This window comes from Schistocerca nitens, chromosome 4 (assembly GCF_023898315.1).
Source record: "Schistocerca nitens isolate TAMUIC-IGC-003100 chromosome 4, iqSchNite1.1, whole genome shotgun sequence".
Taxonomy (NCBI): Eukaryota; Metazoa; Arthropoda; class Insecta; order Orthoptera; family Acrididae; genus Schistocerca; species Schistocerca nitens.
The window spans coordinates 86,201,947-86,220,738 of record NC_064617.1 but is presented as its reverse complement, the minus strand read 5'-3'; the positions used below and the strand labels follow the sequence as shown (position 1 = coordinate 86,220,738).

Here is an 18,792-nt window from a genome sequence, read left to right as displayed (position 1 = left end):
CATTAGGGTGTGGATAAGACAAGAGGTTATATTCCATAGACCCACTAAGCACCCATACCGGTGATGAGACTCCAGCCGAAAAATTAAAATACACCGCGGTGACAAAACTCATGCCATAGCGATATACTCATTTACAGATGGCGGTAGTACACGAGGTGTAAAAGGCCAGTGCGCTGGTGGAGTTGTCAGTCCTACCAAGTTTACGTGAAAAGATATCCGACGTGATTATGGCCGCACGATGGGGAATTAACAGGGTTGGAGCTAGACGCTTGAGACATTCAATTTTGGAAATCGTTACGGAATTCAGTATTCCAAGATCCACAGTGTCGAGATTGTGTACTATACATTTTTGAATAGGTCTTTAGGAGAGGAATTACTGAATAAAAATAGAGGGTGCCATTTAAAAAAGTCCTACCGCTGTTCATATCTTTGTAAAAAACAAAGCTACAAAGAAGGCAATCATGCTGATTGATGTCCCCCTGACGGCAAAGAAAATTTGCTTAAAACATTTTGTAAGTTGCTTCTGTTTGTCCAGATTATTTAGGGTGGTCAAGATAAATGGGACACCCTGTATATAGACTGAGATGTTCTATTATAAGGCAGACTTTTAATTGACGTGAGACACAGGAGACTGGAGTGCCGGGTGAGCGACCGGCAGCGGGCGTGCGTGCTGTGCACGCCGTGCGTGGGGCCTACTGGAGACGGTAGAGGCGGTGCAGGGGACAGGGTTCGCTTCTCGCGTTACGGGCGCCCCCTCGCCCCCTCCGGGTTGCGTAACGCCCCCGGTGTGGGGGTGCATCTGCCGCCCGCCGGCAGCACGTGTCACCACCTCCGGGCCGCCTCCGCCTCCTCCACTCTGCCCCTGGACTCCGACCGCCTCGCAGGTCGCCGGCTGCGTTTGCGGGCTGCCGCTGCTACGCAACCACACGTAAGTGCCGAGCCACTCAGTCAGCACTCGCTTCGCGCCTTCCGCCGCTGGTCCCACATTTTAACTGTACAAAGCCTACTGCAGTTGTACTATTTACTAAAACTTGCTCACACAACTTTTTGGTAGTGGCCTCCAATACACTGCTCAGCTACCGGCATCCGTGTTTGTCACGTATATTTCTTAACTGACATCTACGCGTTCGTCAGCTCAGTTGGCAAGAGATTTACCTGTGTGAAAAAGGGCGAGTTGCATCGTAGTTTGACTATGCTTTCCGAGCGGTTCTAGGCGCTTCATTCCGGAACCTTGCTGCTGCTACGGTCGCAGGTTCTTCCTGCATCGGGCATGGATGTGTGTGATGTCCTTAGGTTAGTTAGGTTTAAGTAGTTCTAAGTCTAGGGGACTGATGACCTCAGGTGTTAAGTCCCATAGCGCTTACAGCCATTTGAACCATTTTGACTGTCTTTGAAAATTACATTAAATTATAGGTGCCGTTGTTATTGGTGGGTAGGCAAGTAGGCAAGCACGGATGTAGGGTTTGGTTATTCTCTCTCTCTCTCTCTCTCTCTCTCTCTCTCTCTCTCTCTCTCTCTATATATATATATATATATATATATATATATATATATATATATATGAGGGCTGTCCAGAAAGTAAGTTACATTCGGTCGCGAAATGGAAACGACTATGAAAATCCGATAAAGCTTTGCAAATATGTGTTGGGCAGTGTCTCTAGTATGACTCTAGGTAGAATTATGTCGCTCTTTTCATTTCTGAGTTCTTAGTGAGCGCGTAAAGATGTTATAGAAAATAGTGTCTCCCGCCAAGTACGAGGGCCTGGTGAGAATTTTCCCCTGAAGCTATGCAACCAACATTACATAACTGTCGTGCGGTTTCTTCTTCACGACAATTCTCAGCCGCATTCTGCAGGGGCAATGAAGATATTCCTGCATCGTTTCAATTGGAAATGTTTGGTTACACACAATACAACCCGTAATTGTCTCCCACTGAGTTTCATCTCTGCTCAAACGAACCGCTAGCTATGAAGACAACATTTTGGCACAGACAACGAGCTTTAGGCCAGCGTAGGGAATTGGCGGAAAGCACTGACGGCTGCCTTCTATGATGAGGGTACTGGAAAGTTGGTACAACGCTACGACGAATGTCTGAGTCAGAACGGCGACTACGTAGAGAAGTAGCTGAAGGGTGTAGCTAACTGTTACAAATGAAACATTTCTGATTTTCACTGTGATTTTCATTTGGCGCTCAATAGTAACTTACTTTCTGGACAGCCCTCGTATATATATATATATATATATATATATATATATATATATATATATATATATATATATATATATATATATATATATATCGATAGTATTAACTAATATTTTCTTTAGGTCAGTGCTTAGTCCAACACTGTAGCTTCATTTCCAAGTAACTTCGATCAGAGAAATGCTTAATTTGGAAATCATCTGTCCTTAAATTTGAGAAGTACGTCAGTCACACAGTTGGTTTAAGAGCTACAATTCCAGCAAATCAAGAAAATTTTGACAGTGTTACAATGTACACGATATAAAATCGTAATGCACATTCACATGATTCTGAACACAGGTGTGAAGACTACGGATATACGAGCGTGTAAATGACACGAATGCTGTTTCTGCCAGCCGCTTCCGTCTACGTTCAGGAGTCACTCTCACTATTATTCATTTTTTCTTCTTAATGGAAGGTCTTTCCTCTGTGATTTACTTTACTCAGATTCCATCTGCCAGTTCTACCCGAAGACTCAGGAACAGCGTCCGGTTTGCTATTGACGGCTCATGTAGTGATCGACGCCTCTGCTTGTCTGGCATCTTAGGTGCAGCCGGACGCGTCACAAGCTTGTCGAGGTGGGATAGTCCACAGACAAGAGCTGAAAAATATTCCGTATTAAACATACTTTGCAATTTCGTAGAAGAAGATGCTGTGATATGCGAATGATTAGCTTTTCAGAGCATTCACACAAGTTTGGCGCCAGTGGCGACACCTACAACGTGTTGACATGAGGAAAGGTTCCACAGATTTCTCATACACATACAGCAGTTGACCGGCGTTACCTGGTGAAACGTTGTTGCGATGCCTCGTGTAAGGAGGAGAAATGCGTACCATTACGTTTCCGACTTTCATAAAGCTCGGATTGTAGCCTATCGCGATTGCGGTTTATCGTATCTCAACATTGCTGCTCGCGTTGGTCGAGATCCAATGACTGTTAGCACAATATGGAATCGGTGGGTTCAGGACGGTAATACGGAACACCGTGCTGGATCCCCACGGCCTCGTATCACTAGCAGTCGAGATGACAGGTATCTTATCCGCATGGCTGTAACGGATCGTCCAGCCACGTCTCGATCCCTGAGTCAACAGATGAGGAAGTTTGCAAGACAACAACCATCTGAACGAACAGTTCGACGACGTTTACAGCAGCATGGACTATCAGCTCGAAGACCATGGCTGCGATTACCCTTGACGCTGCATCACAGACAGGAGCGCCTGCGATGGTGTACTCAACGACGAACCTGAGTGCACGAATGGCAAAACATTTTTTCGGATGAATCCAGGTTCCGTTTACAGTATCGTGATGGTCGCATCCGTGTTTGGCGACATCGTGGTGAACGCACATTGGAAGCGTGTATTCGTCATCACCATACTGGCGTATCACCCGGTGTGATGCTATGGTGTGCCATTGGTTACACCTCTCGGTCACCTCTTGTTCGCACTGACGGCACTTTGAACAGTGGACGTTACATTTCAGATGTGTTACGACCCGTGGCTCTACCCTTCATTCGATCCCTGCGAAACCCTTCATTTCAGCAGGTTATGTACGGGCCTTTCTGGATACAGAAAAAGTTCGACTGCTGCCCTGGCCAGCACATTCTCCAGATCTCTCACCATCTGAAAACGTCTGGTCAATGGTGGCCGAGCAACTGTGGTATCGTGTTGAAGCTGCATGGGCAGCTGTACCTGTACACGCCATTCAAGCTCTGTTTGACTCCATGCCCAGGCGTATCAAGGCCGTTATTACGGCCACAGGTGGTTGTTCTGGGTACTTATTTCTCAGGATCTATGCACCAAAATTGCGTGAAAATGTTATCACATGTCAGTTCTAGCATAATATATTTGTCCAATGAATACCCATTTATTATCTGCATTTCTTCTTGGTGTAGCTATTTTAATGGCCAGTAGTGTATAGGTATATTGTCTATTCTTCCGGACAAGCGTGTCATGTGGAGTTTTGGATCGGACGGGAGACGTACTCCGATAACCGAAGCGCTTAAGACGGCTGGTCAGATAAAGCGGAAAATCCGGATTTGAAGCCCTGTCCAGCACAAATTTTCGTCTGTTGTCATTCATGTATCTCAAAGACCTATTGCAACAAAAGTCGGAAATTTCTCTCGTGAAGCGTACTTCCGTATCGTTGTAAGCAGAATCGTTCTCTTTGTGCCAGTGCAGTATCAAGACTGGAAATAGTTTCTTCTCTTTTTTTAAGTTAAGAGTTTCGATTACTTGCCAGTTTCATTCCTGAAAGCACTCTGTTTTTTGCTTACACCTGTAACAACTCTCTCCCTACCCATCCCCGATTCTGTAAAGAATGGAACTCCCACCAATAAAACTGCGCCAAACATTTAATCGGTTCCACGCATCTTAATCCTTACGTCGTCACATCTCCTGAACGATCTGTGGTACAGCAATATAATTTTTCATGTTCGGTCACTGATGTATATGGCTACTGCCTGAAAAATACGTTGCTAATGGAGTTGCTAATAAAGAAATAATAAATTAAAGAGTCATGTTTCAAGTTGAAGTTTCACTGCATGAACAGTTGTAATGTAGTAGGGCAGACACTTTTTCCTATTATTTTGTGAGGGCTGTCAGCAAGAACAAGCTTCGGAAAGGTTCCAAATTGTATGTACAGTTTGTTGCTAAGTACTATCATTCGGAAACACTAGATGTATATAGTCTGGGTAATTAGCGCGCCGTGAGGTACTCTGCCTCAAAACATATACACAGTTTCTAATTTTAGTACGTGTCTTATTTTGTTACACATTTAACATAGACTCTGCCTCTTCATGAATAGATTATAACAACATTCGTACAGTAATTATGTGAAACAGTAATAATAAAATTTTTGTAACCCTGAGAGACTGTCTAATAGGCAACTATAAATTGAGTGACCTTTTTAGCCGTTTTTTAAAATAGGTTTGACCTACTAGGAACCACATGAAATAACTTATCTATTCTTTCTTTCCTCATTTCTTTCTTTCCACTAATTTTTCATTCTTTCCCTATGTCTTTCTCTTCTTTCTTTTGTCCATATTGCACCTGCCCCTTTTTTTGTTTCCTTCTAGAAGCCCTTGAAACCTTTTACTTTTGCTCGGAATCTTTCTCTGTCTCCTATTACTTCCTCCATTATTTCCAATTCCCTCAGGTCTGCTTGAACTTCGTTTATTCATGTCATTGATGCTTTGGGGGTTCTGTCAAAGAAGTAAAAAATCCTGTTTGTTATTCTGTTTTCGTCTAGCCTTTTTAGGTTTCCATAGAATGCAACCCTTGTCTTCCTCTTCATTGCTGATATTCGCTCTATTTTTTCATAAACATCTTTAACACTTCTCAATTTCCATTTCACATTCTCATATTTTAATCTCAATATTTTCCTAACTATTTTCCTTTCCTTCTTTTCTATTTCACCTGATTGTTTGGCTGTATTTAACGAAAAGCATTCTGATGCATAAAAGTATTCTGGTTTATTGTCAGTATTGTAGTGCCGAAGTTTCGCATTTAAGCGCATAAGTTTCTTATTACACAGATTTTTTTATATATATATATATATTTTTTAGACAGAAAGCCAGCTCCATTTTACTTGCCCTTGTTAGGTTAACTTCTTCATCTAAGGCATGTTATCGTATTATTTCACCTAGATATTTAAATTTTTTAGCCATTTTTATTCTGCCATAATCAGTTTCCATAAATTTCGGTGCCTCCTTCACATCTGGCATTTACTTTTTTAAAAAAATGTATGTAAGTTTGCTTTTGAAATTGTCTCTTGCAGCAGATTTATCTGCGTTGTTGCATCTGCTATAGATTCAGCAAAGACGGCAAAATTATCTTCAAAAGCCAGACAATCAAAACTCATATTTGCAAAAGCCAGACAATCAAAACTCAGATTATCCACTTTTCTCACAACTGTGATTTTTATAATTCCTTCTTCTTCTCTTCTTTTCCTCCATTCGCGGATTACCTTTTGTAGGACACAATTGGACAGTCCTTCTCGGTGCCTTTTAGGTGTTTAGTAATATAGCTCTTCACCAAAACTCGCGTTCATACTTCATAGCCGATTTCTTCATTTTTTATTTGTATTCCATATCTCACACGAAGTTCGAAGCCAATGTAGAGCGATTATATTCCACACAGTAACGACGCCTTTAAAATCTGCACCCCGAGCGTCGTATGGGAGTGAAACATGCAGCCATAGAATTACAATGCATTGACGCAACCGGTGAGGAACTGCGCCTGCAAGCAAGCTGTCGGCGTGTTCTGCTATGCCGAAAAACCGTCACTGCTGCACGTTACACAATGTAAAACACTTTGCCATCTGGGGATTGTTTCTGGCAAGATTCTCTCTCGCAACTACGCGTATGAGTTTCCACTTATTCAGTGCAATTATGAAAGCAACGGAATTCAGGTACAACGAATGCTAGTGAAGTGAGTAGGAAGAGTAGTTAAGAAAAATGAATGGTACACTGAAGAACAAAACTGCATGACGGAAGCTTTGTGTCACTAGCAAATATTATAACTCGATGAAACTTGGACCGTTAGTAGAGAAAACTGCTACAATACAGTAAAGAAGACAGCTGTGAGAAATATGCAGTGAGGCTACCTTAAATGATACTTTTATTCAAAGGCAATATTTACACTGAATTCATCGCGATTAATGATTGTCCACTGGACATTACGAATAGCGGAACATGGTTCTTCATAGAGTGTGCTAACACCAAGGACTTCAAAGCATGCTCTGCTACGAACGAGCTCCCGTGGTGATCACAAGATTGGCGATGAGGTATTGTGGCGAGGTATGGCATTCCTCGACCAGGGCGGTTGACAACGACTGGACAATCGTTGATGCGATACATCGCCTCAGCCGGCCGCTGTGGCCGAGCGGTTTTAGGCGCTTCAGTCTGGACCACGCTGTTGCTACGATCACAGGTTCGAATCCTGCCTCGGGCATGGATGTGTGTGATGTCCTTAGGTTAGTTAGGTTTAAGTAGTTCTACGTCTAGGGGACTGATGACCTCAGATGTTAAGTCCCACGGTGCTTAGAGTCATATGAGCCATCCCCTCAACACATCCCTCGTCTGCTCTACTGGATTTAAGTCGCGGGAAGGGGTGAGCCAGTCAAATCGCTGAATATACTCTCGTTCCAAGAGTCCCTCCACCTACGCTGTTCGATGTGGTCGTGCATTGTCATCCTTCAGAATGAAGTGAGGACTGAATGCATACCTGAAAAGACGGACAAGGAGAACGGGTACAGTGTCACACTGACTTTTTCCGGTGAGTGTGCCGTGTCCAAAGATTTGAAGGTCATTACGCCCGTGCAACGGTATGCCTTTGCGCACCGTAACACTTGCCTGTGTCGCCAAAACGCCCGATGTGCTATCCACGGCAGCTTTCGACATTTTCTATGTCGAGAAAGGGTCTTACAGGACCTGCAACATGCGGTCGTGCATCATCCTGCTGAAATGTAGGGTTTCGCAGCGATCGAATGAAGGGTACAGCCACGGGTAGTAACACATCTGAAATGTAATGTCTGCTGTTCAAAGTGCCGTCATTGCGAACAAGAGGTGACCGAGACGTGTTACCAAAGGCACCCCATACCATCACGCCGGGTGATATGCCGGTATGGCGATGACTGATACACGTTTCCGATGTGCGTTCACCGCGATGTCGCCAAACACGGATGCAACGGTCATGATGCTCTAAACAGAACCTGGATTCATCCGAAAAATGACTTTTTGGCATTCGTGCACCCAGGTTCGTCGTTGAGTACACCATCGCAGGCGCTCCTGTCTGTAATGCAGCGTCAAGGGTAATCGCAGCCATGGTCTTCGAGCTGATAGTCCATGCTGCTGTAAACGTCGTCGAACTGTTCGTTCAGATGGTTGTTGTCTTGCAAACTTCTTCATCTGTTGACTCAGGGATCGAGACGTGGCTGCACGATCCGTTACAGCCATGCGGATAAGATGCCTGTCATCTCGACTGCTAGTGATACGAGGCCGTTGGGATCCAGCAAGGCGTTCCATGTTACCCTCCTGAACCCACCGATTCCGTATTCTGCTAACAGTCATTGGATTCGACCAACGCGAGCAGCAATGTCGCGATACGATAAATCGCAATCGCGATTGGCTACAATAGGATCTTTATCAAAGCCGGAAACGTGATGGTACGCATTTCTCCTCCTTACACGAGGCATCACAACAACGTTTCACCAGGCAACGCCGGTCAACTGCTGTTTGTGTATGAGAAATTGTTTTGAAACTTTCCTCATGTCAACACGTTGTAGGTGTCGCCACTGGCGCCAACCTCTTATGAATGCTCTGAATCATTCAGTCATTTGCATATCAAGGCATCTTCTTCCTGTTGGTTAAATTTAGCGTCTGTAGCACGTGATCTTCGTGGTGTAGCAGTTTTAATGGGCAGCAGTGTAACACTGTCGCCAGATCTCCACGGCTCACATGTGTTATGATATGGGGCGGCATGGTACTGCGTGGGTGAACTGATCTCTAAATCTTTGAACTCGGTGTACTCAACCGGTCAGCATTATTGTGAAGCCATGCTCATTGCCAATCCGCGTCTTTCGGAGGTGCATCCGTCCCTGACTTTATATTCTATGGATGACAGTGCGCCACTACATCGACGTGCGCTGGTGGAGGAGCTGTTGAAACGCGAGGATGTTCGAGGAATGGTGTGCCCTGTCCGTTTTCCAGTCTTAAATCGCATCGATCACGTGTGGGATACAGCAGCAGCAGTCAGCCCCGCTCGTGGAAGAACGAAACGCCTTACCGCAAGAACTTACCAATCTTGTGTCGAGCGTGGGAGCGTGTTGCAAAGATGTACTGACGTCCGCCTGATCACACACTATGTTAAGAATCATATCCCTCGTTTTGTAATATCCAGCGGATCATCATAAATCAAGGTGACTTCAGTTTAGTTATTGTCTTTGATTAAAAATGTTCAAATGGTTCTAAGCACTATGGGACTTAAGATCTGAGGTCATCAGTCCCCTAGACATAGAACTACTTAAACCTAACTAACCTAACGACATCACACACATGCATGCCCGAGGCAGGATTCGACCTGCGACCGTAGGAGCCGCGTGGTTCCGGACTAAAGCGTCTAGAACCACTCGGCCACATCGGCCGACGAATAAAAGTGTGATTTCTGTTCGTCACTTTGCGTATTCCTCTCAAATACCATCTGTACTGTAGCAGTTCTTTCTACACTACTGGCCATTAAAATTGCTACTCCACGAATATGACGTGCTACATAAGCGAAATTTAACCGACAGGAAGGGGATCCTGTGATATGTAAATGATTAGCTTTTCAGAGCATTCACACAAGGTTGGCGTCGGTGGCGCAACCTACAACGTGCTGACACGAGGAAAGTTCCCAACAGATTTCTCATATACAAACAGCAGTTGACCGGCGTTGCCTGGTCAAACGGTGTTATGATGCCTCGTGTAAGGAGGAGAAATGCGTACCATCACGTTTACGACTTCGATAAAGGTCGGATTGTAGCCTATCGCCATTGCGATTTATCGTATCGCGACATTGTTGCTCGCGTTGGTCGAGATCCAACGACTGTTAGCAGAATATGGAATCGTTGGGTTCAGAAGGATAATACGGAACGCCTTGCTGGATACCAACGGCCTCGTATGACTAGCAGGCGAGGTGACAGGCGTCTTATCCGCATGGCTGTAACGGATCGTGCAGCCACAGATGGGAACGTTTTCAAGACAACAACCATCTGCACGAACAGTTCGACGACGTTTGGAACCACATGGACTATCAGCTCGGAGACCATGGCTGCGGTTTCCCTTGACGCTGCATCACAGAGAGGAGCGCCGGCGATGGTGTACTCAGCGACGAATCTGGGTGCACGAATGGCAAAACGCCATTTTTTCGGACGAATCCAGGTTCTGTTTACAGCATCATGAAGGTCGCATCCGTGTTTGGCGACATCGCGGTGAACGCACATTATAAGCGAGTATTCGTCATCGCCATTTTTGTGGACCACCCGGCGTGGTGGTATGGGGTGACATTGGTTACACGTCTCGGTCACATCTTGTTAGCATTGACGGCACTTTGAACAATGGACGCTACATTGCAGATGTGTTACGACCCGTGGCTCTACCCTTCATTCGATCCCTGCGAAACCCTACATTACAGCAGGGATAATGCAAGACCGCATGTTGCAGGTCCTGTACGGGCCTTTCTCGACACAGAAAACGCTCGACTGCTGCCCTGGCCAGCACATTCTCCAGATCTCTCACCAATCGAAAACATCTGGTCAATGGTGGCCGAGCAAATGGCTCATCGCAATACGCCAGTCACTACTCTTGATGAACTGTGGTATCGTGTTGAAGCTGCATGGGCAGCTGTAACTGTACACGCCAACCAAGCTCTGTTTGACCCAATGCCCAGGCGTATGAAGGCCGTTATTACGGCCAGAGGTGATTGTTCTGGGTACTGATTTCTCAGGATCTATGCCCCCAAATTGCGTGAAAATGTAGTCACATGTCAGTTGTAGTATAATATATTTGTCCAATGAATACCCGTTTATCATCTGCAATTTTAATGGCCAGTAGTGTATGATCGAGCTGTGTTAGTTGGCAAGATACCACATGTCAAAGTTATTTTATTTTTGCGCAACAGTGTAGAAGCGTCAATGAAGTAATTTTCTGGAATGCGACAGAGAAGAAAAGACCCAGAGGACGACCTATTGGGAACTGGATAGATGACGTCAAAAAAAAAATGCAGGAGCATCTCGGATGACTACAGTGCAAGAAAACTTTTAGAATCGGCTTTATTCAGCAGTGAGCATCAATAATTAATGATCGTCATAATCATTACACGAACTTGTGTCTGTTCATATTGTTTAATGTTGGACGTATGGCCAAACCGTATCGTGCTCTGGCGTCAGTAGAAGCAAGATGCTGTCGTCACCGGTCGCTAGAGCTTACTCAAATGCTCCATTACTTTACAACTGCCACCACCGCACTGCTGTCGATGCTCTGACGTAGCTGCAGCTGTACTGCAACGATTTGCATACAGGTCTGCGTTTGTTGACATCGCGTGCTTTCCTAGAGCGCCTGTGATAAGACTGCGATATCTTGTCTGCTGTGTTCACACCGAATCTTGTGCGTCAGCTGTGTCTGAGATTCTTACAGTCTGCTACTGGGAGAGGAATGCGTTACTCCAATTAGTCGTTTACCTCCTATTCGCATCTTTCTGACACACTGTAGCACTTACTTTAGGAGGACAACGTAAGTAGGAGTTAACGATATAAATGATTTATACTGCTAGCCATTAAAATTGCAACACCAGGAAGCACAGCAAATGACGCAATCTCACTTATTGTGTGTTTTTAGTACAGTAGGGAGAATAAATTATTGAGTATATAGATGATTTGGTGGTATACAGGGTGCGAAATTTAGTCACTGCTGGCAAATACAGCTGCTCTCACCTCGCTCGTGTAGACTCGAACTGAGTTTAGGCAAGAGAAACGGGGAAGTCATTCCATGCTGCTTGAACTGTGCCAGAGTTTATCGGTCTCAGTGGTTGGCAGTGGTGGTATGGCAGTCTCTCGACCATCTGTGACTGGTATTCTCAATTGGTGTGGGATGTGGATAGCGTGCTGGCATTGGCAACACCCGAACATATACCCTCCACACACGGATACATGTATGGTGATGCAGTACAAAGAACCGAGAATCGTTTGAAAAAACCATATGGTGCCTCTCCTGTGACCAGTGTTGTCGTTGGGCATAACGCCGCCGGCGATTCGTCGAGTCAGCAGAAGACCCTACCACAGTCACTGTGGTGGCAGTCCGTGACGCTTCTGACATCGGTGCACTGTCCGAGCACATACTTATCCTGTGCAAGTAAGTTCATCTGCTGACTCAAGTAATGTGACGTCACTGGGCGATCCTACAGCATCAGTCGAACAATGCGCCTCACCTCTCGTGCGCTAGTCTCATGGGGTGCTGACGTGACGCTACAGTCGCAGATTCGAATCCTGCCTCGGGCATGGATGTGTGTGATATCCTTAGGTTAGTTAGGTGTAAGTAGTTCTAAGTTCTAGGGGACTGATAACCTCTAGTCCCATAGTCCTCAGAGCCATTTGAACTTTTTTTTTTTGTTTGTTTTTTTTGTTTTTTTGTTTTTGCAGACGTGACAGAAGTCATGGGATAGCGATATGCACACATACAGATGGCGGTAGTGTCGCATACACAAGGCACACAAGGGCACTGCTTCTGTGGATGTGTCATTTCTACTCAGGTGATTAATGGGGAAAGGTTTCTGACGTGATTACGGCCTCACCGCGAACCATGCAGTAGCCTACGGCCTTCACTTAAGGACCGAGAACAGCGATGTTTGCATATAGGTGTCAGTGCTAACAGACAAGCAACTATGAACGAAATAACAACGGAAATCAATGTGCAGTGTGCGATGAACGTATCCGTTAAGATACTGCGGCGAAATGTGGCGTTAAGGGGCTATGGCAGCAGAAGACAGACGCTGGAGCACTTGATAACAGCACGACGTCGCCAGCAGCGCCTCTCCTGGGTTGGTGACCATGACGGTTGGAGCCTAGATGACTGGAAAACCGTGGCCTGGTCAGATTAGTCCCCATTTTTGTTGGTAAGAGCTTATGGTAGGGTTCAAATGTGGCGCAGACCCGACGACGTCGTGAACCCAAGTTGTCAACAAGGCCCTGTGGAAGCTGGTGGTGAGCCGGCCGGAGTGGCCGTGCGGTTCTAGGCGCTACAGTCTGGAGCCGCGCGGCCGTTACGGTCGCAGGTTCGAATCCTGCCTCGGGCATGGATGTGTGTGATGTCCTTAGGTTAGCTAGGTTTACTTAATTCTAAGTTCTAGGCGACTGATGACCACAGAAGTTAAGTAGCATAGTGCTCAGAGCCATTTGAAGCTGGTGGTGACTCCATCATGGAGTGGGGTGTGTTTACTTGGAACGGAACGGGACCCCTGATCCAACTGAAGCGCTCATTGACTGTAAATGGTTATGTTCAACTATGTGGAAACCATTTGCAGCTATTCATGCATGCGATTTTTATGGATGGCAATCCACCATATCACCAGACCAAAAATGTTCGCTATTGATTTGAAGAACATCTTAGACAGTTCGAGCGAATCATTTGGCCACTCAGGTCGCCCTACATGAATCCCATTGAACATTTATGGGATATAAACGAGAGGTCAGTTCTTGCACCACATCCTGCACCGGTAACATGGCTCAATATTTCTGCAGCGGACTTTGAACGACTTGTTGAGTCCATGCCCCGTCAAGTTTCTGCACTACGCCGGAAAAAGCAATTCCGACACGGTATTAGGAAGTATGCGATGACTTTTCCCACCCCAGTGTAAGTTAATCTCCTGACTCGAGTAATGTGGTTGCGTGATCCTACATTGCCGATCGAACGATACGTCTGCTCTAGTCGCATGGGGTCACTGATACCCTACGCAGCGTGGAGTATGGTCCCCGCGAGCCTATCGATTCCGTAATAGCAGTTTAACCGTGTGATTCTGTCCGACGCTAGAGGGAATATAGGCCTGAGTCTGTCACAGTAGAGCTCTAGCGCATCCTGGCAGGCGTTCCTCCTTCCCACACGAGGCGTTACCACGAACTGCTCAGCAAAAAGGAAGATAAGAACTCTTTTTTTGAAACCGCTGCTTTATCATTCCTTGTAAACGCAATGAGGATGGAATTAATCCAATGTAATTTTGTGCCGTTGTTGGGAAATGCTAATGGTGTGCATATCCCAGCCTGTAGTAGAACTCGCGAGAACTTGACTTTCCTAAATGCCGTCTTCTTTCTGTAGCAGTTTTATAGTCCCCCAGTATGTATTTAAATCCCAGAATCAACAGTATAAATAAAGCTCCATCAGTAATGTCATGGCAGCTATCAGTGATTTCTTTTTCTTCTCACCTTAAAGACATATTGTTTGTCTTAAGTAGAGCATCTGATTTTGCTGTAAACTATGTTGTGTGCGAATCATTTTGACAAAAGTGATTTTATTAGAGTGCGGTGGAGTGTTATACTGCAACATTTCGGTCCTTATCGAAAAAAAAAAAATGCTCTGAGCACTATGGGACTTAACAACTGAGGTCACCAGTCCCCTACAACTTATAACTACTTAAACCTAACTAACCTAAGGACATCACACACATCCATGCCCGAGGCGCCTACAACCGCTCGGCCAATATCGTATACAGTAACGAAAGATATTTTATTTGTACACTCACGAGCAATCGAATGAGAATTAGCTGCTGAGTTAAAGAGAGATTTAGACATTTATTTAGTATATTCGTTTACTATACTGTACCCTTTTACCTAAATTCTCACGCAAATCAAAAGCATTTTCTTCCCTATACCTCGGCAACAATATTGAACCGTGAATTTACTTTCAGAATCTTTTCTTAAAGAATTAACTTTATTTACCAGCGATTCATCAAGAACATTAACACATTTAATGACACTATGTGAGCGTGGAAGTAGTTGCCAGTGGGTAACTGATGAAAACAAACTTCTTTCAACAAATGGAAATTTTATTCTTAAAAACCTTTTCTTTAAAAAAAAAAACGATTTAAAAATTATAATCAGAATGGACCCTCTAAATATCAAGTTACAATTTATTCAGAGGCAGAAATAACTATTTTTTTTGACAGCATGAGCTTTCCGGCGGACAACCTTGCCGTTCCCTTTTGACACGGGCATAGTCACGACCGCTCACAACAACCTCTGAAAGACTACACTGGTGCAAATCTGCAACACACCAGCTTACTTTAAACTAAAAATTTTAACAACTCACACAAACACATAAACTATGCACCCCGTAGGAGGGGTGGAAATGGTACAAAACACTCATATTAAAAATTATTTGCCACCGAAAGTGCAACTTGTTTTTAAAAGAACACTTACGGTCGAAGGATGGCAACCTTATAAACTAAAACGACAATTTAAATAAAAACCCATGAAATGCAGTCTTACATAAAATGTACAAACATGCTCTACATTACACATAAACCGCCTCTCAAGATGATAGGCAAGATAAAAACGTATTTCCGGAATTCGGCCTTTACACCTTAAGCGATAAATTCGTTAACATCGAATCCGACAAACATGACATGGGCAGCTATTAACGTATGGCAGATTGACAGGGGCATTACTGAACAACCCGAACCGCAGATTGCTCTACCCCGCCCCTACTCCACAAGGGAAAAACGGACCACCCAATTCATAAATAACCACCTTCCCGCGGGTGGGCAAACGGAGAAGAATGGTGGGACGACCCCAAAATAAAGGGGCTGGTGACCTCACCAAGAGAACAAGTAGAATTTAACAAGTAAATGAAACAACATATCTCCAATCACTTCTAATAAACTGCGATTTCTGGCGAAGACCTTGCGCAGCATCCCCAACGCTCTCCCGAACCGTCCGCTGCCAGCCGCTTCAACGGACGCAGGAAGGCGCGCCGATCTCCCGTCTCACGGCGTCGCAGCTCGCACCGGCCACTCCGATGACGTGGTTTGACTCCTGTTGCTCTCGTGTCGACCGCGAAGCCACTACCCCTCTCTATACGGCGCGGCCCACTGGACTCACATGGCGATCTCACATGCGCCGACGCTCAAGACGGACAAGTCATCCTGTGTCTCAGTGCGCGACCGACCAACCGATCGATCCAACCGCCAATGATCATTGCCCGAGCAACTAGAGCAGACTGGCGGCCTAACGCGCAGACTCAGATGTTGGAACTCAGCCCCGACCGGGCGACCACTAGCTGAGTTCTCTTACTGGCGGAGTGGCAAAACTCTCATTTTGCCGGCTTTAAAGTTTGATCCAAACGACCGACATACTAGCACTCCCAACGACAGACAGACACTAACTGCTGCACAAATGCGAACGAGAGTCAGACCACCAGCAACTGGTGACGAGTGACTGACCCAGACTCACTCCGACTGACCAACCAACAACCACTGGCGAGCTTATAGTGACCCTTAAATGCACGTGAACAGGCAACATTTCCCCTTTTACACCAGAGGGAGACACCAAAGCTGCGATTGCCACCGCCAGAAACGGAGGGCGACACAACGCTCTATGGCGCGCTCTTCAAAACAGCAATTTTTTCCACGGCACAGGTTCCTCCTTCCCACACGAGGCGTTAGCACGACCTGCTCAACAACAAGGAAGATCAAAATTCTTGTTTTGAACCAGCCGCATTATCATTCTTTATACACGCAATGAGGATGGCAGTAATCCAATATGATTTTGTGCCATTCCGGGAAAATGCTAATGGTGTGCATATCCCAGCGTGTAGTACAACTCGCAAGAACTTGACGTTTCCTAAATGCCGTATTCTTTGTGTAGCAGTTTTATAGTCCTGCAGTATGTATTTAAATCCCAGAATCAACAGTATAAAAAAAACATCAGGTTACCCTGCATTCAGAAGGCTGTTGCACGCAGCGACTGTTATATTGACTTTGCATGGGGGCTTAAATTATTTAAAATACAAATATTTTTTTTTAGTAGCTGAATGTCCGGCTACGAAGTCTCGTAAACGGTTGGCCCTTATTAGTATTTCTACGCAATCTGACTGCATACAACAACAAGAAAGAATGAAAGAAAATTTCCGTTAACACAATTAATTAATTAAGTCCCCAGCAACTATAAAACGTACGAAACCAAAGCACAAGTGTAACTGTTCTGTGTGTGGAAGTGTGATTCAACGTACACATCTGGCACGGTTCTTCTTCAATAAGACAAGAAATTTTAAATATCATTTATACTGAAGTAATTAAAAAAATAGAAATACTATAATTGCGCAAGAAAACCAGAATTACACTCTAATACAAGAACACAAGCCAGATGCTTTGTTGACTGAGCCTGTAATGACGCATTATTTAAGACATTGAAATAAAAAGAAAAGGGAATTTTTTTTACCTTCATATATATTGACGAAAAGCACTCTGATCATTACAATATCTCCATTCGAACAACATCTGCTGTCTAGCCCATCAAACAACTGCATACAACATGGCCACAAATAGCACAGCTATCAATATCCTCTCAGCAAGATCTGCACAAGCATTCACTACGACGACATCTCAACAACGACTTGACTCCTACTACTTCTCAACAAGCACTGACTACTACGACTTCTCGACAAGAACTCTCCACTACGAGTTCTCGACAAGCACTGCTTACCGCTACTTCTCGACAAGCACTGCCAGTGGAGGCGGCTGAATAATACTCTTTGGCGCAATCTCTGGCGCTGTGGCTCAGTGTAGCCACCTTTCAACTTGTAAATAATAGATTTCAGCTATCAGTCGTCCTCATTAAATTTTATTGGCAGATCTAGATTTCAGCTAGAAACTAGCCATTCTCAATGCACTATCATTTTTGATCAATGCATGTAATGCCTGTTGGTCGGGATTCATCCACAGTTCACACTGAAGACCTACCGACAGGCATTACATGCATTGAACTGTGTATGAAGCCCGACCAACAGGCATTACATGCATTGAACTGTGTATGAAGCCCGACCAACAGGCATTACATGCATTGAACTGTGGATGAAGCCCGACCAACAGGCATTACATGCATTGAACTGTGTATGAAGCCCGACCAACAGGCATTACATGCATTGAACTGTGTATGAAGCCCGACCAACAGGCATTACATTCATTGAACTGTGGATGAAGCCCGACCAACAGGCATTACGTGCATTGAACTGTGTATGAAGCCCGACCAACAGGGATTACGTGCATTGACCACAAATGATAGTGGCTAGTTTCTAACTGAAATCTAGATCTGCCAATAAAATTTCAAAAGCACGACTGATAGCAGGAATCTATTATTTACAAGTATAAATAAAGCTCCATCAGTAATGTTATGACAGCTATCAGTGATTTAACTTTCTTCTGACCTTAAAGTCATATCGTTTGTCTTAAGTAGAGCATCTGATTTTGCTGTAAACTATGTTATGTGCGAATCATTTTGACAAAAGTGAATCTGTTAGAGTGCGGTGGAGTGTTATACTGCAACATTTCGATCCTTATCGCAGTAACGATGTCAAGATCGTACACAGTAGCGAAAGATACTTTTTTGTACACTCATGAGCAATCGAATTAGAATTAGCTGCTGACTTAAAGAGAGATTTAGACATCTATTTAGTATATTCGCTTTCTATATTGTACCCTTTTACCCAAATTCTCATGCAAAATATTACTCAGCATTTTCTTCCCTATACCTCGGCAACAATATGTATTATTACTTCCAATACAACACTTCTTCCCTTCACCACAACTATTTCTGCTATTAAGAAAGACTACACCCACTGTCACACTTAACTCTGTATACCACTATTATTGCGCTACAACTTGTTTCCATCCTATGTGTCATTAGCGTACGCTACAAGTAACTGCAACAGATTGTAAACAGTAATAACATCGTTCAAATAACTTACGGGTATGCTGCCGGGTGACGTCGTCCAACACCGCCGGTATTTCGACAGGAGCACACCCTGCCATTC

At 44.6% G+C, this 18,792-nt stretch overlaps 1 protein-coding gene across 1 annotated transcript in view; it reads left to right on the top strand.

The window, feature by feature from the left end:
- Window positions 1-864: 864 nt before the first annotated feature.
- LOC126251689 (protein scarlet-like) overlaps window positions 865-18,792 on the top strand; it is a 327,742-nt gene continuing 309,814 nt past the window's right edge. Inside the window, exon 1 of the transcript XR_007545773.1 lies at window positions 865-928. The gene's annotated coding sequence lies outside the window, so the exon portion shown is untranslated. The remainder of the gene's footprint in view (window positions 929-18,792) is intronic.